Source organism: Hypomesus nipponensis, chromosome 4 (assembly GCF_054491055.1).
Source record: "Hypomesus nipponensis isolate SF chromosome 4, ASM5449105v1, whole genome shotgun sequence".
Classification (NCBI taxonomy): Eukaryota; Metazoa; Chordata; class Actinopteri; order Osmeriformes; family Osmeridae; genus Hypomesus; species Hypomesus nipponensis.
The window spans coordinates 360001-377634 of NC_140364.1; the positions used below are offsets into that span (position 1 = coordinate 360001).

The window sequence follows — 17634 nt, forward strand, 5'->3', positions numbered from 1 at the left end:
CGCCTGGGAATACCAGGTGCTGTATGCTCTTTTGCTCATTCACTTAGAAACTGAAATCTTGCAATATGCACAAGTAGTCCTTCATGAAAGGAGCTGGAAGCTGTTTTCATTTTGACACGAGAGAGAGAGAGAGAGACCACCTTGCATTGTCAAATACCAAATCTGTATATGGATAAGTAGCCTATGGTTGTCAACTTATTTCGTACGGCCAAACCAGCCTGGCAACGCCTGATCTCGTCTGATCTCGGAAGCTAAGCAGGGTCGGGCCTGGTTAGTACTTGGATGGGAGACCGCCTGGGAATACCAGGTGCTGTATGCTCTTTTGCTCATTCACTTAGAAACTGAAATCTTGCAATATGCACAAGTAGTCCTTCATGAAAGGGGCTGGAAGCTGTTTTCATTTTGACACGAGAGAGAGAGAGAGAGAGAGAGAGAGACCACCTTGCATTGTCAAATCTGTATATGGATAAGTAGCCTATGGTTGTCAACTTATTTCGTACGGCCACACCAGCCTGGGAACGCCCAATCTCGTCTGATCTCGGAAGCTAAGCAGGGTCGGGCCTGGTTAGTACTTGGATGGGAGACCGCCTGGGAATACCAAGTGCAGTATGCTCTTTTGCTCATTCACTTAGAAACTGAAATGTTGCAATATGCACAAGTAGTCCTTCATGAAAGGGGCTGGAAGCTGCTTTCATTTTGACACGAGAGAGAGAGAGAGACCACCTTGCATTGTCAATTGCCAAATCTGTATATGGATAAGTAGCCTATGGTTGTCAACTTATTTCGTACGGCCACACCAGCCTGGCAACGCCCGATCTCGTCTGATCTCGGAAGCTAAGCAGGGTCGGGCCTGGTTAGTACTTGGATGGGAGACCGCCTGGGAATACCAGGTGCTGTATGCTCTTTTGCTCATTCACTTAGAAACTGAAATCTCTCAATATGCACAAGTAGTCCTTCATGAAAGGGGCTGGAAACTGTTTTCATTTTGACACGAGAGAGAGAGAGAGACGACCTTGCATTGTCAATTGCCAAATCTGTATATGGATAAGTAGCCTATGGTTGTCAACTTATTTTGTACGGCCACACCAGCCTGGCAACGCCCCATATCGTCTCATCTCGGAAGTTAAGCAGGGTCGGGCCTGGTTAGTACTTGGTTGGGAGACCGCCTAGGAATACCAGGTGCTGTATGCTCTTTTGCTCATTCACTTAGAAACTGAAATCTTGCAATATGCACAAGTAGTCCTTCATGAATGGGGCTGGAAGCTGTTTTCATTTTGACACGAGAGAGAGAGAGAGAGAGAGAGACCACCTTGCATTGTCAATTGCCAAATCTGTATATGGATAAGTAGCCTATGGTTGTCAACTTATTTCGTACGGCCACACCAGCCTGGCAAAGCCCCATCTCGTCTCATCTCGGAAGCTAAGCAGGGTCGGGCCTGGTTAGTACTTGGATGGGAGACCGCCTAGGAATACCAGGTGCTGTATGCTCTTTTGCTCATTCACTTAGAAACTGAAATCTTGCAACATGCACAAGTAGTCCTTCATGAATGGGGCTGGAAGCTGTTTTCATTTTGACACGAGAGAGCGAGAGAGAGAGAGACCACCTTGCATTGTCAAATGCCAAATCTGTATATGGATAAGTAGCCTATGGTTGTCAACTTATTTCGTACGGCCAAATCAGCCTGGCAACGCCCGATCTTGTCTGATCTCGGAAGCTAAGCAGGGTCGGGCCTGGTTAGTACTTGGATGGGAGACCGCCTGGGAATACCAGGTGCTGTATGCTCTTTTGCTCATTCACTTAGAAACTGAAATCTTGCAATATGCACAAGTAGTCCTTCATGAAAGGGGCTGGAAGCTGTTTTCATTTTGACACGAGAGAGAGAGAGAGAGACCACCTTGCATTGTCAAATGCCAAATCTGTATATGGATAAGTAGCCTATGGTTGTCAACTTATTTCGTACGGCCAAACCAGCCTGGCAACGGCCGATCTCGTCTGATCTCGGAAGCTAAGCAGGGTCGGGCCTGGTTAGTACTTGGATGGGAGACCGCCTGGGAATACCAGGTGCTGTATGCTCTTTTGCTCATTCACTTATAAACTGAAATCTTGCAATATGCACAAGTAGTCCTTCATGAAAGGGGCTGGAAGCTGTTTTCATTTTGACACGAGAGAGAGAGAGAGACCACCTTGCATTGTCAAATGCCAAATCTGTATATGGATAAGTAGCCTATGGTTGTCAACTTATTTCGTACGGCCACACCAGCCTGGCAACGCCCGATCTCGTCTCATCTCGGAAGCTAAGCAGGGTCGGGCCTGGTTAGTACTTGGATGGGAGACCGCCTGGGAATACCAGGTGCTGTATGCTCTTTTGCTCATTCATTTAGAAACTGAAATTTTGCAATATGCACAAGTAGTCCTTCATGAAAGGGGCTGGAATCTGTTTTCATTTTGACACGAGAGAGAGAGAGAGACCACCTTGCATTGTCAATTGCCAAATCTGTATATGGATAAGTAGCCTATGGTTGTCAACTTATTTTGTACGGCCACACCAGCCTGGCAAAGCCCCATCTCGTCTCATCTCGGAAGCTAAGCAGGGTCGGGCCTGGTTAGTACTTGGATGGTAGACCGCCTAGGAATACCAGGTGCTGTATGCTCTTTTGCTCATTCACTTATAAACTGAAATCTTGCAATATGCACAAGTAGTCCTTCATGAAAGGGGCTGGAAGCTGTTTTCATTTTGACACAAGAGAGAGAGAGAGACCACCTTGCATTGTCAAATGCCAAATCTGTATATGGATAAGTAGCCTATGGTTGTCAACTTATTTCGTACGGCCACACCAGCCTGGCAAAGCCCGATCTCGTCTGATATCGGAAGCTAAGCAGGGTCGGGCCTGGTTAGTACTTGGATGGGAGACCGCCTGGGAATACCAGGTGCTGTATGCTCTTTTGCTCATTCATTTAGAAACTGAAATTTTGCAATATGCACAAGTAGTCCTTCATGAAAGGGGCTGGAAGCTGTTTTCATTTTGACACGAGAGAGAGAGAGAGACCACCTTGCATTGTCAAATGCCAAATCTGTATATGGATAAGTAGCCTATGGTTGTCAACTTATTTCGTACGGCCAAACCAGCCTGGCAACGCCCGATCTCGTCTGATCTCGGAAGCTAAGCAGGGTCGGGCCTGGTTAGTACTTGGATGGGAGACCGCCTGGGAATACCAGGTGCTGTATGCTCTTTTGCTCATTCACTTAGAAACTGAAATCTTGCAATATGCACAAGTAGTCCTTCATGAAAGGGGCTGGAAGCTGTTTTCATTTTGACACGAGAGAGAGAGAGAGAGACCACCTTGCATTGTCAAATGCCAAATCTGTATATGGATAAGTAGCCTATGGTTGTCAACTTATTTCGTACGGCCACACCAGCCTGGGAACGCCCGATCTCGTCTGATCTCGGAAGCTAAGCAGGGTCGGGCCTGGTTAGTACTTGGATGGGAGACCGCCTGGGAATACCAAGTGCAGTATGCTCTTTTGCTCATTCACTTAGAAACTGAAATGTTGCAATATGCACAAGTAGTCCTTCATGAAAGGGGCTGGAAGCTGTTTTCATTTTGACACGAGAGAGAGAGAGAGAGACCACCTTGCATTGTCAAATACCAAATCTGTATATGGATAAGTAGCCTATGGTTGTCAACTTATTTCGTACGGCCAAACCAGCCTGGCAACGCCTGATCTCGTCTGATCTCGGAAGCTAAGCAGGGTCGGGCCTGGTTAGTACTTGGATGGGAGACCGCCTGGGAATACCAGGTGCTGTATGCTCTTTTGCTCATTCACTTAGAAACTGAAATCTTGCAATATGCACAAGTAGTCCTTCATGAAAGGGGCTGGAAGCTGTTTTCATTTTGACACGAGAGAGAGAGAGAGACCACCTTGCATTGTCAAATGCCAAATCTGTATATGGATAAGTAGCCTATGGTTGTCAACTTATTTCGTACGGCCACACCAGCCTGGGAACGCCCGATCTCGTCTGATCTCGGAAGCTAAGCAGGGTCGGGCCTGGTTAGTACTTGGATGGGAGACCGCCTGGGAATACCAAGTGCAGTATGCTCTTTTGCTCATTCACTTATAAACTGAAATCTTGCAATATGCACAAGTAGTCCTTCATGAAAGGGGCTGGAAGCTGTTTTCATTTTGACACGAGAGAGAGAGAGACCACCTTGCATTGTCAAATGCCAAATCTGTATATGGATAAGTAGCCTATGGTTGTCAACTTATTTCGTACGGCCACACCAGCCTGGCAACGCCCGATCTCGTCTCATCTCGGAAGCTAAGCAGGGTCGGGCCTGGTTAGTACTTGGATGGGAGACCGCCTGGGAATACCAGGTGCTGTATGCTCTTTTGCTCATTCATTTAGAAACTGAAATTTTGCAATATGCACAAGTAGTCCTTCATGAAAGGGGCTGGAATCTGTTTTCATTTTGACACGAGAGAGAGAGAGAGACCACCTTGCATTGTCAATTGCCAAATCTGTATATGGATAAGTAGCCTATGGTTGTCAACTTATTTTGTACGGCCACACCAGCCTGGCAAAGCCCCATCTCGTCTCATCTCGGAAGCTAAGCAGGGTCGGGCCTGGTTAGTACTTGGATGGTAGACCGCCTAGGAATACCAGGTGCTGTATGCTCTTTTGCTCATTCACTTATAAACTGAAATCTTGCAATATGCACAAGTAGTCCTTCATGAAAGGGGCTGGAAGCTGTTTTCATTTTGACACGAGAGAGAGAGAGAGACCACCTTGCATTGTCAAATGCCAAATCTGTATATGGATAAGTAGCCTATGGTTGTCAACTTATTTCGTACGGCCACACCAGCCTGGCAAAGCCCGATCTCGTCTGATATCGGAAGCTAAGCAGGGTCGGGCCTGGTTAGTACTTGGATGGGAGACCGCCTGGGAATACCAGGTGCTGTATGCTCTTTTGCTCATTCATTTAGAAACTGAAATTTTGCAATATGCACAAGTAGTCCTTCATGAAAGGGGCTGGAAGCTGTTTTCATTTTGACACGAGAGAGAGAGAGAGACCACCTTGCATTGTCAAATGCCAAATCTGTATATGGATAAGTAGCCTATGGTTGTCAACTTATTTCGTACGGCCAAACCAGCCTGGCAACGCCCGATCTCGTCTGATCTCGGAAGCTAAGCAGGGTCGGGCCTGGTTAGTACTTGGATGGGAGACCGCCTGGGAATACCAGGTGCTGTATGCTCTTTTGCTCATTTACTTATAAACTGAAATCTTGCAATATGCACAAGTAGTCCTTCATGAAAGGGACTGGAAACTGTTTTCATTTTGACACGAGAGAGAGAGAGAGAGAGAGAGACCACCTTGCATTGTCAAATGCCAAATCTGTATATGGATAAGTAGCCTATGGTTGTCAACTTATTTCGTACGGCCACACCAGCCTGGGAACGCCCGATCTCGTCTGATCTCGGAAGCTAAGCAGGGTCGGGCCTGGTTAGTACTTGGATGGGAGACCGCCTGGGAATACCAAGTGCAGTATGCTCTTTTGCTCATTCACTTATAAACTGAAATCTTGCAATATGCACAAGTAGTCCTTCATGAAAGGGACTGGAAACTGTTTTCATTTTGACACGAGAGAGAGAGAGAGAGAGACCACCTTGCATTGTCAAATGCCAAATCTGTATATGGATAAGTAGCCTATGGTTGTCAACTTATTTCGTACGGCCACACCAGCCTGGGAACGCCCGATCTCGTCTGATCTCGGAAGCTAAGCAGGGTCGGGCCTGGTTAGTACTTGGATGGGAGACCGCCTGGGAATACCAAGTGCAGTATGCTCTTTTGCTCATTCACTTAGAAACTGAAATGTTGCAATATGCACAAGTAGTCCTTCATGAAAGGGGCTGGAAGCTGTTTTCATTTTGACACGAGAGAGAGAGAGAGAGACCACCTTGCATTGTCAAATACCAAATCTGTATATGGATAAGTAGCCTATGGTTGTCAACTTATTTCGTACGGCCAAACCAGCCTGGCAACGCCTGATCTCGTCTGATCTCGGAAGCTAAGCAGGGTCGGGCCTGGTTAGTACTTGGATGGGAGACCGCCTGGGAATACCAGGTGCTGTATGCTCTTTTGCTCATTCACTTAGAAACTGAAATCTTGCAATATGCACAAGTAGTCCTTCATGAAAGGGGCTGGAAGCTGTTTTCATTTTGACACGAGAGAGAGAGAGAGAGAGAGAGACCACCTTGCATTGTCAAATGCCAAATCTGTATATGGATAAGTAGCCTATGGTTGTCAACTTATTTCGTACGGCCACACCAGCCTGGGAACGCCCGATCTCGTCTGATCTCGGAAGCTAAGCAGGGTCGGGCCTGGTTAGTACTTGGATGGGAGACCGCCTGGGAATACCAAGTGCAGTATGCTCTTTTGCTCATTCACTTAGAAACTGAAATGTTGCAATATGCACAAGTAGTCCTTCATGAAAGGGGCTGGAAGCTGTTTTCATTTTGACACGAGAGAGAGAGAGAGAGACCACCTTGCATTGTCAAATGCCAAATCTGTATATGGATAAGTAGCCTATGGTTGTCAACTTATTTCGTACGGCCAAACCAGCCTGGCAACGCCCGATCTCGTCTGATCTCGGAAGCTAAGCAGGGTCGGGCCTGGTTAGTACTTGGATGGGAGACCGCCTGGGAATACCAGGTGCTGTATGCTCTTTTGCTCATTCACTTATAAACTGAAATCTTGCAATATGCACAAGTAGTCCTTCATGAAAGGGGCTGGAAGCTGTTTTCATTTTGACACGAGAGAGAGAGAGAGACCACCTTGCATTGTCAAATGCCAAATCTGTATATGGATAAGTAGCCTATGGTTGTCAACTTATTTCGTACGGCCACACCAGCCTGGCAACGCCCGATCTCGTCTCATCTCGGAAGCTAAGCAGGGTCGGGCCTGGTTAGTACTTGGATGGGAGACCGCCTGGGAATACCAGGTGCTGTATGCTCTTTTGCTCATTCATTTAGAAACTGAAATTTTGCAATATGCACAAGTAGTCCTTCATGAAAGGGGCTGGAATCTGTTTTCATTTTGACACGAGAGAGAGAGAGAGACCACCTTGCATTGTCAATTGCCAAATCTGTATATGGATAAGTAGCCTATGGTTGTCAACTTATTTCGTACGGCCACACCAGCCTGGCAAAGCCCCATCTCGTCTCATCTCGGAAGCTAAGCAGGGTCGGGCCTGGTTAGTACTTGGATGGGAGCCCGCCTAGGAATACCAGGTGCTGTATGCTCTTTTGCTCATTCACTTAGAAACTGAAATCTTGCAACATGCACAAGTAGTCCTTCATGAATGGGGCTGGAAGCTGTTTTCATTTTGACACGAGAGAGCGAGAGAGAGAGAGACCACCTTGCATTGTCAAATGCCAAATCTGTATATGGATAAGTAGCCTATGGTTGTCAACTTATTTCGTACGGCCAAATCAGCCTGGCAACGCCCGATCTCGTCTGATCTCGGAAGCTAAGCAGGGTCGGGCCTGGTTAGTACTTGGATGGGAGACCGCCTGGGAATACCAAGTGCAGTATGCTCTTTTGCTCATTCACTTAGAAACTGAAATGTTGCAATATGCACAAGTAGTCCTTCATGAAAAGGGCTGGAATCTGTTTTCATTTTGACACGAGAGAGAGAGAGAGAGACCACCTTGCATTGTCAAATACCAAATCTGTATATGGATAAGTAGCCTATGGTTGTCAACTTATTTCGTACGGCCAAACCAGCCTGGCAACGCCTGATCTCGTCTGATCTCGGAAGCTAAGCAGGGTCGGGCCTGGTTAGTACTTGGATGGGAGACCGCCTGGGAATACCAAGTGCAGTATGCTCTTTTGCTCATTCACTTAGAAACTGAAATGTTGCAATATGCACAAGTAGTCCTTCATGAAAGGGGCTGGAAGCTGTTTTCATTTTGACACGAGAGAGAGAGAGAGAGAGAGACCACCTTGCATTGTCAAATGCCAAATCTGTATATGGATAAGTAGCCTATGGTTGTCAACTTATTTCGTACGGCCACACCAGCCTGGGAACGCCCGATCTCGTCTGATCTCGGAAGCTAAGCAGGGTCGGGCCTGGTTAGTACTTGGATGGGAGACCGCCTGGGAATACCAAGTGCAGTATGCTCTTTTGCTCATTCACTTAGAAACTGAAATGTTGCAATATGCACAAGTAGTCCTTCATGAAAGGGGCTGGAAGCTGTTTTCATTTTGACACGAGAGAGAGAGACCACCTTGCATTGTCAAATGCCAAATCTGTATATGGATAAGTAGCCTATGGTTGTCAACTTATTTCGTACGGCCAAACCAGCCTGGCAACGCCCGATCTCGTCTGATCTCGGAAGCTAAGCAGGGTCGGGCCTGGTTAGTACTTGGATGGGAGACCGCCTGGGAATACCAGGTGCTGTATGCTCTTTTGCTCATTCACTTATAAACTGAAATCTTGCAATATGCACAAGTAGTCCTTCATGAAAGGGGCTGGAAGCTGTTTTCATTTTGACACGAGAGAGAGAGAGAGACCACCTTGCATTGTCAAATGCCAAATCTGTATATGGATAAGTAGCCTATGGTTGTCAACTTATTTCGTACGGCCACACCAGCCTGGCAACGCCCGATCTCGTCTCATCTCGGAAGCTAAGCAGGGTCGGGCCTGGTTAGTACTTGGATGGGAGACCGCCTGGGAATACCAGGTGCTGTATGCTCTTTTGCTCATTCATTTAGAAACTGAAATTTTGCAATATGCACAAGTAGTCCTTCATGAAAGGGGCTGGAATCTGTTTTCATTTTGACACGAGAGAGAGAGAGAGACCACCTTGCATTGTCAATTGCCAAATCTGTATATCGATAAGTAGCCTATGGTTGTCAACTTATTTCGTACGGCCACACCAGCCTGGCAAAGCCCCATCTCGTCTCATCTCGGAAGCTAAGCAGGGTCGGGCCTGGTTAGTACTTGGATGGGAGACCGCCTAGGAATACCAGGTGCTGTATGCTCTTTTGCTCATTCACTTAGAAACTGAAATCTTGCAACATGCACAAGTAGTCCTTCATGAATGGGGCTGGAAGCTGTTTTCATTTTGACACGAGAGAGCGAGAGAGAGAGAGACCACCTTGCATTGTCAAATGCCAAATCTGTATATGGATAAGTAGCCTATGGTTGTCAACTTATTTCGTACGGCCAAATCAGCCTGGCAACGCCCGATCTCGTCTGATCTCGGAAGCTAAGCAGGGTCGGGCCTGGTTAGTACTTGGATGGGAGACCGCCTGGGAATACCAGGTGCTGTATGCTCTTTTGCTCATTCACTTAGAAACTGAAATCTTGCAATATGCACAAGTAGTCCTTCATGAAAGGGGCTGGAAGCTGTTTTCATTTTGACACGAGAGAGAGAGAGAGACCACCTTGCATTGTCAAATGCCAAATCTGTATATGGATAAGTAGCCTATGGTTGTCAACTTATTTCGTACGGCCAAACCAGCCTGGCAACGGCCGATCTCGTCTGATCTCGGAAGCTAAGCAGGGTCGGGCCTGGTTAGTACTTGGATGGGAGACCGCCTGGGAATACCAGGTGCTGTATGCTCTTTTGCTCATTCACTTATAAACTGAAATCTTGCAATATGCACAAGTAGTCCTTCATGAAAGGGGCTGGAAACTGTTTTCATTTTGACACAAGAGAGAGAGAGAGAGAGAGACCACCTTGCATTGTCAAATGCCAAATCTGTATATGGATAAGTAGCCTATGGTTGTCAACTTATTTCGTACGGCCACACCAGCCTGGGAACGCCCGATCTCGTCTGATCTCGGAAGCTAAGCAGGGTCGGGCCTGGTTAGTACTTGGATGGGAGACCGCCTGGGAATACCAGGTGCTGTATGCTCTTTTGCTCATTCACTTAGAAACTGAAATCTTGCAATATGCACAAGTAGTCCTTCATGAAAGGGGCTGGAAGCTGTTTTCATTTTGACACGAGAGAGAGAGAGAGACCACCTTGCATTGTCAAATGCCAAATCTGTATATGGATAAGTAGCCTATGGTTGTCAACTTATTTCGTACGGCCAAACCAGCCTGGCAACGCCCGATCTCGTCTGATCTCGGAAGCTAAGCAGGGTCGGGCCTGGTTAGTACTTGGATGGGAGACCGCCTGGGAATACCAGGTGCTGTATGCTCTTTTGCTCATTCACTTATAAACTGAAATCTTGCAATATGCACAAGTAGTCCTTCATGAAAGGGGCTGGAAACTGTTTTCATTTTGACACGAGAGAGAGAGAGAGACCACCTTGCATTGTCAAATGCCAAATCTGTATATGGATAAGTAGCCTATGGTTGTCAACTTATTTCGTACGGCCACACCAGCCTGGGAACGCCCGATCTCGTCTGATCTCGGAAGCTAAGCAGGGTCGGGCCTGGTTAGTACTTGGATGGGAGACCGCCTGGGAATACCAGGTGCTGTATGCTCTTTTGCTCATTCACTTATAAACTGAAATCTTGCAATATGCACAAGTAGTCCTTCATGAAAGGGGCTGGAAGCTGTTTTCATTTTGACACGAGAGAGAGAGAGAGACCACCTTGCATTGTCAAATGCCAAATCTGTATATGGATAAGTAGCCTATGGTTGTCAACTTATTTCGTACGGCCACACCAGCCTGGCAACGCCCGATCTCGTCTCATCTCGGAAGCTAAGCAGGGTCGGGCCTGGTTAGTACTTGGATGGGAGACCGCCTGGGAATACCAGGTGCTGTATGCTCTTTTGCTCATTCATTTAGAAACTGAAATTTTGCAATATGCACAAGTAGTCCTTCATGAAAGGGGCTGGAATCTGTTTTCATTTTGACACGAGAGAGAGAGAGAGACCACCTTGCATTGTCAATTGCCAAATCTGTATATGGATAAGTAGCCTATGGTTGTCAACTTATTTCGTACGGCCACACCAGCCTGGCAAAGCCCCATCTCGTCTCATCTCGGAAGCTAAGCAGGGTCGGGCCTGGTTAGTACTTGGATGGGAGACCGCCTAGGAATACCAGGTGCTGTATGCTCTTTTGCTCATTCACTTAGAAACTGAAATCTTGCAACATGCACAAGTAGTCCTTCATGAATGGGGCTGGAAGCTGTTTTCATTTTGACACGAGAGAGCGAGAGAGAGAGAGACCACCTTGCATTGTCAAATGCCAAATCTGTATATGGATAAGTAGCCTATGGTTGTCAACTTATTTCGTACGGCCAAATCAGCCTGGCAACGCCCGATCTCGTCTGATCTCGGAAGCTAAGCAGGGTCGGGCCTGGTTAGTACTTGGATGGGAGACCGCCTGGGAATACCAGGTGCTGTATGCTCTTTTGCTCATTCACTTAGAAACTGAAATCTTGCAATATGCACAAGTAGTCCTTCATGAAAGGGGCTGGAAGCTGTTTTCATTTTGACACGAGAGAGAGAGAGAGACCACCTTGCATTGTCAAATGCCAAATCTGTATATGGATAAGTAGCCTATGGTTGTCAACTTATTTCGTACGGCCAAACCAGCCTGGCAACGGCCGATCTCGTCTGATCTCGGAAGCTAAGCAGGGTCGGGCCTGGTTAGTACTTGGATGGGAGACCGCCTGGGAATACCAGGTGCTGTATGCTCTTTTGCTCATTCACTTATAAACTGAAATCTTGCAATATGCACAAGTAGTCCTTCATGAAAGGGGCTGGAAACTGTTTTCATTTTGACACAAGAGAGAGAGAGAGAGAGAGACCACCTTGCATTGTCAAATGCCAAATCTGTATATGGATAAGTAGCCTATGGTTGTCAACTTATTTCGTACGGCCACACCAGCCTGGGAACGCCCGATCTCGTCTGATCTCGGAAGCTAAGCAGGGTCGGGCCTGGTTAGTACTTGGATGGGAGACCGCCTGGGAATACCAGGTGCTGTATGCTCTTTTGCTCATTCACTTAGAAACTGAAATCTTGCAATATGCACAAGTAGTCCTTCATGAAAGGGGCTGGAAGCTGTTTTCATTTTGACACGAGAGAGAGAGAGAGAGACCACCTTGCATTGTCAAATACCAAATCTGTATATGGATAAGTAGCCTATGGTTGTCAACTTATTTCGTACGGCCAAACCAGCCTGGCAACGCCTGATCTCGTCTGATCTCGGAAGCTAAGCAGGGTCGGGCCTGGTTAGTACTTGGATGGGAGACCCCCTAGGAATACCAGGTGCTGTATGCTCTTTTGCTCATTCACTTAGAAACTGAAATCTTGCAATATGCACAAGTAGTCCTTCATGAAAGGGGCTGGAAGCTGTTTTCATTTTGACACGAGAGAGAGAGAGAGACCACCTTGCGTTGTCAAATGCCAAATCTGTATATGGATAAGTAGCCTATGGTTGTCAACTTATTTCGTACGGCCAAACCAGCCTGGCAACGCCCGATCTCGTCTGATCTCGGAAGCTAAGCAGGGTCGGGCCTGGTTAGTACTTGGATGGGAGACCGCCTGGGAATACCAGGTGCTGTATGCTCTTTTGCTCATTCACTTATAAACTGAAATCTTGCAATATGCACAAGTAGTCCTTCATGAAAGGGGCTGGAAACTGTTTTCATTTTGACACGAGAGAGAGAGAGAGAGAGACCACCTTGCATTGTCAAATGCCAAATCTGTATATGGATAAGTAGCCTATGGTTGTCAACTTATTTCGTACGGCCACACCAGCCTGGGAACGCCCGATCTCGTCTGATCTCGGAAGCTAAGCAGGGTCGGGCCTGGTTAGTACTTGGATGGGAGACCGCCTGGGAATACCAGGTGCTGTATGCTCTTTTGCTCATTCACTTAGAAACTGAAATCTTGCAATATGCACAAGTAGTCCTTCATGAAAGGGGCTGGAAGCTGTTTTCATTTTGACACGAGAGAGAGAGAGAGAGAGAGACCACCTTGCATTGTCAAATGCCAAATCTGTATATGGATAAGTAGCCTATGGTTGTCAACTTATTTCGTACGGCCAAACCAGCCTGGCAACGCCCGATCTCGTCTGATCTCGGAAGCTAAGCAGGGTCGGGCCTGGTTAGTACTTGGATGGGAGACCGCCTGGGAATACCAGGTGCTGTATGCTCTTTTGCTCATTCACTTAGAAACTGAAATCTTGCAATATGCACAAGTAGTCCTTCATGAAAGGGGCTGGAAGCTGTTTTCATTTTGACACGAGAGAGAGAGAGAGAGACCACCTTGCATTGTCAAATACCAAATCTGTATATGGATAAGTAGCCTATGGTTGTCAACTTATTTCGTACGGCCAAACCAGCCTGGCAACGCCTGATCTCGTCTGATCTCGGAAGCTAAGCAGGGTCGGGCCTGGTTAGTACTTGGATGGGAGACCGCCTGGGAATACCAGGTGCTGTATGCTCTTTTGCTCATTCACTTAGAAACTGAAATCTTGCAATATGCACAAGTAGTCCTTCATGAAAGGGGCTGGAAGCTGTTTTCATTTTGACACGAGAGAGAGAGAGAGACCACCTTGCATTGTCAAATGCCAAATCTGTATATGGATAAGTAGCCTATGGTTGTCAACTTATTTCGTACGGCCAAACCAGCCTGGCAACGCCCGATCTCGTCTGATCTCGGAAGCTAAGCAGGGTCGGGCCTGGTTAGTACTTGGATGGGAGACCGCCTGGGAATACCAGGTGCTGTATGCTCTTTTGCTCATTCACTTATAAACTGAAATCTTGCAATATGCACAAGTAGTCCTTCATGAAAGGGGCTGGAAACTGTTTTCATTTTGACACAAGAGAGAGAGAGAGAGAGAGACCACCTTGCATTGTCAAATGCCAAATCTGTATATGGATAAGTAGCCTATGGTTGTCAACTTATTTCGTACGGCCACACCAGCCTGGGAACGCCCGATCTCGTCTGATCTCGGAAGCTAAGCAGGGTCGGGCCTGGTTAGTACTTGGATGGGAGACCGCCTGGGAATACCAGGTGCTGTATGCTCTTTTGCTCATTCACTTAGAAACTGAAATCTTGCAATATGCACAAGTAGTCCTTCATGAAAGGGGCTGGAAGCTGTTTTCATTTTGACACGAGAGAGAGAGAGAGAGACCACCTTGCATTTTCAAATGCCAAATCTGTATATGGATAAGTAGCCTATGGTTGTCAACTTATTTCGTACGGCCACACCAGCCTGGGAACGCACGATCTCGTCTGATCTCGGAAGCTAAGCAGGGTCGGGCCTGGTTAGTACTTGGATGGGAGCTCGCCTGGGAATACCAGGTGCTGTATGCTCTTTTGCTCATTCACTTAGAAACTGAAATCTTGCAATATGCACAAGTAGTCCTTCATGAAAGGGGCTGGAAGCTGTTTTCATTTTGACACGAGAGAGAGAGAGAGAGACCACCTTGCATTGTCAAATACCAAATCTGTATATGGATAAGTAGCCTATGGTTGTCAACTTATTTCGTACGGCCAAACCAGCCTGGCAACGCCTGATCTCGTCTGATCTCGGAAGCTAAGCAGGGTCGGGCCTGGTTAGTACTTGGATGGGAGACCGCCTGGGAATACCAGGTGCTGTATGCTCTTTTGCTCATTCACTTATAAACTGAAATCTTGCAATATGCACAAGTAGTCCTTCATGAAAGGGGCTGGAAGCTGTTTTCATTTTGACACGAGAGAGAGAGAGAGACCACCTTGCATTGTCAAATGCCAAATCTGTATATGGATAAGTAGCCTATGGTTGTCAACTTATTTCGTACGGCCAAACCAGCCTGGCAACGCCCGATCTCGTCTGATCTCGGAAGCTAAGCAGGGTCGGGCCTGGTTAGTACTTGGATGGGAGACCGCCTGGGAATACCAGGTGCTGTATGCTCTTTTGCTCATTCACTTATAAACTGAAATCTTGCAATATGCACAAGTAGTCCTTCATGAAAGGGGCTGGAAACTGTTTTCATTTTGACACGAGAGAGAGAGAGAGAGAGACCACCTTGCATTGTCAAATGCCAAATCTGTATATGGATAAGTAGCCTATGGTTGTCAACTTATTTCGTACGGCCACACCAGCCTGGGAACGCCCGATCTCGTCTGATCTCGGAAGCTAAGCAGGGTCGGGCCTGGTTAGTACTTGGATGGGAGACCGCCTGGGAATACCAGGTGCTGTATGCTCTTTTGCTCATTCACTTAGAAACTGAAATCTTGCAATATGCACAAGTAGTCCTTCATGAAAGGGGCTGGAAGCTGTTTTCATTTTGACACGAGAGAGAGAGAGAGAGACCACCTTGCATTGTCAAATGCCAAATCTGTATATGGATAAGTAGCCTATGGTTGTCAACTTATTTCGTACGGCCAAACCAGCCTGGCAACGCCCGATCTCGTCTGATCTCGGAAGCTAAGCAGGGTCGGGCCTGGTTAGTACTTGGATGGGAGACCGCCTGGGAATACCAGGTGCTGTATGCTCTTTTGCTCATTCACTTATAAACTGAAATCTTGCAATATGCACAAGTAGTCCTTCATGAAAGGGGCTGGAAGCTGTTTTCATTTTGACACGAGAGAGAGAGAGAGACCACCTTGCATTGTCAAATGCCAAATCTGTATATGGATAAGTAGCCTATGGTTGTCAACTTATTTCGTACGGCCAAATCAGCCTGGCAACGCCCGATCTCGTCTGATCTCGGAAGCTAAGCAGGGTCGGGCCTGGTTAGTACTTGGATGGGAGACCGCCTGGGAATACCAGGTGCTGTATGCTCTTTTGCTCATTCACTTAGAAACTGAAATCTTGCAATATGCACAAGTAGTCCTTCATGAAAGGGGCTGGAAGCTGTTTTCATTTTGACACGAGAGAGAGAGAGAGACCACCTTGCATTGTCAAATGCCAAATCTGTATATGGATAAGTAGCCTATGGTTGTCAACTTATTTCGTACGGCCAAACCAGCCTGGCAACGGCCGATCTCGTCTGATCTCGGAAGCTAAGCAGGGTCGGGCCTGGTTAGTACTTGGATGGGAGACCGCCTGGGAATACCAGGTGCTGTATGCTCTTTTGCTCATTCACTTATAAACTGAAATCTTGCAATATGCACAAGTAGTCCTTCATGAAAGGGGCTGGAAACTGTTTTCATTTTGACACAAGAGAGAGAGAGAGAGAGAGACCACCTTGCATTGTCAAATGCCAAATCTGTATATGGATAAGTAGCCTATGGTTGTCAACTTATTTCGTACGGCCACACCAGCCTGGGAACGCCCGATCTCGTCTGATCTCGGAAGCTAAGCAGGGTCGGGCCTGGTTAGTACTTGGATGGGAGACCGCCTGGGAATACCAGGTGCTGTATGCTCTTTTGCTCATTCACTTAGAAACTGAAATCTTGCAATATGCACAAGTAGTCCTTCATGAAAGGGGCTGGAAGCTGTTTTCATTTTGACACGAGAGAGAGAGAGAGACCACCTTGCATTGTCAAATGCCAAATCTGTATATGGATAAGTAGCCTATGGTTGTCAACTTATTTCGTACGGCCAAACCAGCCTGGCAACGCCCGATCTCGTCTGATCTCGGAAGCTAAGCAGGGTCGGGCCTGGTTAGTACTTGGATGGGAGACCGCCTGGGAATACCAGGTGCTGTATGCTCTTTTGCTCATTCACTTATAAACTGAAATCTTGCAATATGCACAAGTAGTCCTTCATGAAAGGGGCTGGAAACTGTTTTCATTTTGACACGAGAGAGAGAGAGAGAGAGACCACCTTGCATTGTCAAATGCCAAATCTGTATATGGATAAGTAGCCTATGGTTGTCAACTTATTTCGTACGGCCACACCAGCCTGGGAACGCCCGATCTCGTCTGATCTCGGAAGCTAAGCAGGGTCGGGCCTGGTTAGTACTTGGATGGGAGACCGCCTGGGAATACCAGGTGCTGTATGCTCTTTTGCTCATTCACTTAGAAACTGAAATCTTGCAATATGCACAAGTAGTCCTTCATGAAAGGGGCTGGAAGCTGTTTTCATTTTGACACGAGAGAGAGAGAGAGAGACCACCTTGCATTGTCAAATGCCAAATCTGTATATGGATAAGTAGCCTATGGTTGTCAACTTATTTCGTACGGCCAAACCAGCCTGGCAACGCCCGATCTCGTCTGATCTCGGAAGCTAAGCAGGGTCGGGCCTGGTTAGTACTTGGATGGGAGACCGCCTGGGAATACCAGGTGCTGTATGCTCTTTTGCTCATTCACTTATAAACTGAAATCTTGCAATATGCACAAGTAGTCCTTCATGAAAGGGGCTGGAAGCTGTTTTCATTTTGACACGAGAGAGAGAGAGAGACCACCTTGCATTGTCAAATGCCAAATCTGTATATGGATAAGTAGCCTATGGTTGTCAACTTATTTCGTACGGCCACACCAGCCTGGCAACGCCCGATCTCGTCTCATCTCGGAAGCTAAGCAGGGTCGGGCCTGGTTAGTACTTGGATGGGAGACCGCCTGGGAATACCAGGTGCTGTATGCTCTTTTGCTCATTCATTTAGAAACTGAAATTTTGCAATATGCACAAGTAGTCCTTCATGAAAGGGGCTGGAATCTGTTTTCATTTTGACACGAGAGAGAGAGAGAGACCACCTTGCATTGTCAATTGCCAAATCTGTATATG

At 46.9% G+C, this 17634-nt stretch overlaps 21 non-coding genes and 38 pseudogenes across 21 annotated transcripts; all 59 read left to right on the top strand.

Annotated features, from left to right (window-relative positions):
- The window catches only part of LOC146292938 (5S ribosomal RNA), a 119-nt pseudogene extending 91 nt beyond the window's left edge, over positions 1-28 (top strand).
- Positions 29-200: 172 nt separating this feature from the next.
- Positions 201-319, top strand: LOC146292939 (5S ribosomal RNA; annotated as a pseudogene).
- A 175-nt stretch (positions 320-494) lies between these two features.
- On the top strand, positions 495-613 carry LOC146292940 (5S ribosomal RNA; annotated as a pseudogene).
- Positions 614-783: 170 nt separating this feature from the next.
- LOC146292941 (5S ribosomal RNA) lies at positions 784-902 on the top strand. The gene has a single exon (XR_014754126.1). It is a non-coding gene; the product is annotated as a 5S ribosomal RNA (ribosomal RNA).
- Positions 903-1072: 170 nt separating this feature from the next.
- On the top strand, positions 1073-1191 carry LOC146292942 (5S ribosomal RNA; annotated as a pseudogene).
- A 178-nt stretch (positions 1192-1369) lies between these two features.
- On the top strand, positions 1370-1488 carry LOC146292943 (5S ribosomal RNA; annotated as a pseudogene).
- Positions 1489-1664: 176 nt separating this feature from the next.
- Positions 1665-1783, top strand: LOC146292944 (5S ribosomal RNA; annotated as a pseudogene).
- A 172-nt stretch (positions 1784-1955) lies between these two features.
- On the top strand, positions 1956-2074 carry LOC146292945 (5S ribosomal RNA; annotated as a pseudogene).
- Positions 2075-2244: 170 nt separating this feature from the next.
- On the top strand, positions 2245-2363 carry LOC146292946 (5S ribosomal RNA; annotated as a pseudogene).
- Positions 2364-2822: 459 nt separating this feature from the next.
- Positions 2823-2941, top strand: LOC146292947 (5S ribosomal RNA; annotated as a pseudogene).
- Positions 2942-3111: 170 nt separating this feature from the next.
- On the top strand, positions 3112-3230 carry LOC146292948 (5S ribosomal RNA). Its single transcript, XR_014754168.1, has one exon. It is a non-coding gene; the product is annotated as a 5S ribosomal RNA (ribosomal RNA).
- Positions 3231-3402: 172 nt separating this feature from the next.
- Positions 3403-3521, top strand: LOC146292949 (5S ribosomal RNA; annotated as a pseudogene).
- Positions 3522-3693: 172 nt separating this feature from the next.
- LOC146292950 (5S ribosomal RNA) lies at positions 3694-3812 on the top strand (annotated as a pseudogene).
- A 170-nt stretch (positions 3813-3982) lies between these two features.
- LOC146292951 (5S ribosomal RNA) lies at positions 3983-4101 on the top strand (annotated as a pseudogene).
- A 168-nt stretch (positions 4102-4269) lies between these two features.
- On the top strand, positions 4270-4388 carry LOC146292952 (5S ribosomal RNA; annotated as a pseudogene).
- A 459-nt stretch (positions 4389-4847) lies between these two features.
- On the top strand, positions 4848-4966 carry LOC146292953 (5S ribosomal RNA; annotated as a pseudogene).
- A 170-nt stretch (positions 4967-5136) lies between these two features.
- LOC146292954 (5S ribosomal RNA) lies at positions 5137-5255 on the top strand. Its single transcript, XR_014754169.1, has one exon. It is a non-coding gene; the product is annotated as a 5S ribosomal RNA (ribosomal RNA).
- Positions 5256-5433: 178 nt separating this feature from the next.
- Positions 5434-5552, top strand: LOC146292955 (5S ribosomal RNA; annotated as a pseudogene).
- A 174-nt stretch (positions 5553-5726) lies between these two features.
- Positions 5727-5845, top strand: LOC146292956 (5S ribosomal RNA; annotated as a pseudogene).
- A 172-nt stretch (positions 5846-6017) lies between these two features.
- LOC146292957 (5S ribosomal RNA) lies at positions 6018-6136 on the top strand (annotated as a pseudogene).
- A 178-nt stretch (positions 6137-6314) lies between these two features.
- Positions 6315-6433, top strand: LOC146292958 (5S ribosomal RNA; annotated as a pseudogene).
- A 172-nt stretch (positions 6434-6605) lies between these two features.
- LOC146292959 (5S ribosomal RNA) lies at positions 6606-6724 on the top strand. Its single transcript, XR_014754170.1, has one exon. It is a non-coding gene; the product is annotated as a 5S ribosomal RNA (ribosomal RNA).
- Positions 6725-6894: 170 nt separating this feature from the next.
- LOC146292960 (5S ribosomal RNA) lies at positions 6895-7013 on the top strand (annotated as a pseudogene).
- Positions 7014-7183: 170 nt separating this feature from the next.
- LOC146292961 (5S ribosomal RNA) lies at positions 7184-7302 on the top strand (annotated as a pseudogene).
- A 176-nt stretch (positions 7303-7478) lies between these two features.
- On the top strand, positions 7479-7597 carry LOC146292962 (5S ribosomal RNA; annotated as a pseudogene).
- A 172-nt stretch (positions 7598-7769) lies between these two features.
- Positions 7770-7888, top strand: LOC146292963 (5S ribosomal RNA; annotated as a pseudogene).
- A 176-nt stretch (positions 7889-8064) lies between these two features.
- On the top strand, positions 8065-8183 carry LOC146292964 (5S ribosomal RNA; annotated as a pseudogene).
- A 166-nt stretch (positions 8184-8349) lies between these two features.
- LOC146292965 (5S ribosomal RNA) lies at positions 8350-8468 on the top strand. Its single transcript, XR_014754171.1, has one exon. It is a non-coding gene; the product is annotated as a 5S ribosomal RNA (ribosomal RNA).
- A 170-nt stretch (positions 8469-8638) lies between these two features.
- LOC146292966 (5S ribosomal RNA) lies at positions 8639-8757 on the top strand (annotated as a pseudogene).
- Positions 8758-8927: 170 nt separating this feature from the next.
- On the top strand, positions 8928-9046 carry LOC146292967 (5S ribosomal RNA; annotated as a pseudogene).
- A 176-nt stretch (positions 9047-9222) lies between these two features.
- Positions 9223-9341, top strand: LOC146292968 (5S ribosomal RNA; annotated as a pseudogene).
- A 170-nt stretch (positions 9342-9511) lies between these two features.
- LOC146292969 (5S ribosomal RNA) lies at positions 9512-9630 on the top strand (annotated as a pseudogene).
- A 176-nt stretch (positions 9631-9806) lies between these two features.
- On the top strand, positions 9807-9925 carry LOC146292970 (5S ribosomal RNA). Its single transcript, XR_014754293.1, has one exon. It is a non-coding gene; the product is annotated as a 5S ribosomal RNA (ribosomal RNA).
- A 170-nt stretch (positions 9926-10095) lies between these two features.
- On the top strand, positions 10096-10214 carry LOC146292971 (5S ribosomal RNA). Its single transcript, XR_014754172.1, has one exon. It is a non-coding gene; the product is annotated as a 5S ribosomal RNA (ribosomal RNA).
- A 170-nt stretch (positions 10215-10384) lies between these two features.
- LOC146292972 (5S ribosomal RNA) lies at positions 10385-10503 on the top strand. Its single transcript, XR_014754294.1, has one exon. It is a non-coding gene; the product is annotated as a 5S ribosomal RNA (ribosomal RNA).
- A 170-nt stretch (positions 10504-10673) lies between these two features.
- On the top strand, positions 10674-10792 carry LOC146292973 (5S ribosomal RNA; annotated as a pseudogene).
- Positions 10793-10962: 170 nt separating this feature from the next.
- On the top strand, positions 10963-11081 carry LOC146292974 (5S ribosomal RNA; annotated as a pseudogene).
- Positions 11082-11257: 176 nt separating this feature from the next.
- LOC146292975 (5S ribosomal RNA) lies at positions 11258-11376 on the top strand (annotated as a pseudogene).
- A 170-nt stretch (positions 11377-11546) lies between these two features.
- On the top strand, positions 11547-11665 carry LOC146292976 (5S ribosomal RNA; annotated as a pseudogene).
- Positions 11666-11841: 176 nt separating this feature from the next.
- Positions 11842-11960, top strand: LOC146292977 (5S ribosomal RNA). Its single transcript, XR_014754295.1, has one exon. It is a non-coding gene; the product is annotated as a 5S ribosomal RNA (ribosomal RNA).
- A 172-nt stretch (positions 11961-12132) lies between these two features.
- LOC146292978 (5S ribosomal RNA) lies at positions 12133-12251 on the top strand (annotated as a pseudogene).
- A 170-nt stretch (positions 12252-12421) lies between these two features.
- Positions 12422-12540, top strand: LOC146292979 (5S ribosomal RNA). Its single transcript, XR_014754173.1, has one exon. It is a non-coding gene; the product is annotated as a 5S ribosomal RNA (ribosomal RNA).
- A 174-nt stretch (positions 12541-12714) lies between these two features.
- LOC146292980 (5S ribosomal RNA) lies at positions 12715-12833 on the top strand. The gene has a single exon (XR_014754296.1). It is a non-coding gene; the product is annotated as a 5S ribosomal RNA (ribosomal RNA).
- Positions 12834-13009: 176 nt separating this feature from the next.
- LOC146292981 (5S ribosomal RNA) lies at positions 13010-13128 on the top strand. The gene has a single exon (XR_014754174.1). It is a non-coding gene; the product is annotated as a 5S ribosomal RNA (ribosomal RNA).
- Positions 13129-13300: 172 nt separating this feature from the next.
- Positions 13301-13419, top strand: LOC146292982 (5S ribosomal RNA; annotated as a pseudogene).
- A 170-nt stretch (positions 13420-13589) lies between these two features.
- On the top strand, positions 13590-13708 carry LOC146292983 (5S ribosomal RNA). The gene has a single exon (XR_014754175.1). It is a non-coding gene; the product is annotated as a 5S ribosomal RNA (ribosomal RNA).
- A 176-nt stretch (positions 13709-13884) lies between these two features.
- Positions 13885-14003, top strand: LOC146292984 (5S ribosomal RNA). Its single transcript, XR_014754297.1, has one exon. It is a non-coding gene; the product is annotated as a 5S ribosomal RNA (ribosomal RNA).
- Positions 14004-14175: 172 nt separating this feature from the next.
- LOC146292985 (5S ribosomal RNA) lies at positions 14176-14294 on the top strand (annotated as a pseudogene).
- Positions 14295-14466: 172 nt separating this feature from the next.
- On the top strand, positions 14467-14585 carry LOC146292986 (5S ribosomal RNA; annotated as a pseudogene).
- Positions 14586-14755: 170 nt separating this feature from the next.
- LOC146292987 (5S ribosomal RNA) lies at positions 14756-14874 on the top strand. Its single transcript, XR_014754176.1, has one exon. It is a non-coding gene; the product is annotated as a 5S ribosomal RNA (ribosomal RNA).
- Positions 14875-15048: 174 nt separating this feature from the next.
- LOC146292988 (5S ribosomal RNA) lies at positions 15049-15167 on the top strand. The gene has a single exon (XR_014754298.1). It is a non-coding gene; the product is annotated as a 5S ribosomal RNA (ribosomal RNA).
- A 172-nt stretch (positions 15168-15339) lies between these two features.
- On the top strand, positions 15340-15458 carry LOC146292989 (5S ribosomal RNA). Its single transcript, XR_014754178.1, has one exon. It is a non-coding gene; the product is annotated as a 5S ribosomal RNA (ribosomal RNA).
- A 170-nt stretch (positions 15459-15628) lies between these two features.
- On the top strand, positions 15629-15747 carry LOC146292990 (5S ribosomal RNA; annotated as a pseudogene).
- A 170-nt stretch (positions 15748-15917) lies between these two features.
- Positions 15918-16036, top strand: LOC146292991 (5S ribosomal RNA; annotated as a pseudogene).
- Positions 16037-16212: 176 nt separating this feature from the next.
- Positions 16213-16331, top strand: LOC146292992 (5S ribosomal RNA). Its single transcript, XR_014754299.1, has one exon. It is a non-coding gene; the product is annotated as a 5S ribosomal RNA (ribosomal RNA).
- A 170-nt stretch (positions 16332-16501) lies between these two features.
- Positions 16502-16620, top strand: LOC146292993 (5S ribosomal RNA). The gene has a single exon (XR_014754179.1). It is a non-coding gene; the product is annotated as a 5S ribosomal RNA (ribosomal RNA).
- A 174-nt stretch (positions 16621-16794) lies between these two features.
- On the top strand, positions 16795-16913 carry LOC146292994 (5S ribosomal RNA). The gene has a single exon (XR_014754301.1). It is a non-coding gene; the product is annotated as a 5S ribosomal RNA (ribosomal RNA).
- Positions 16914-17085: 172 nt separating this feature from the next.
- Positions 17086-17204, top strand: LOC146292995 (5S ribosomal RNA). Its single transcript, XR_014754180.1, has one exon. It is a non-coding gene; the product is annotated as a 5S ribosomal RNA (ribosomal RNA).
- Positions 17205-17374: 170 nt separating this feature from the next.
- LOC146292996 (5S ribosomal RNA) lies at positions 17375-17493 on the top strand (annotated as a pseudogene).
- The last annotated feature ends 141 nt before the right edge of the window (positions 17494-17634 follow it).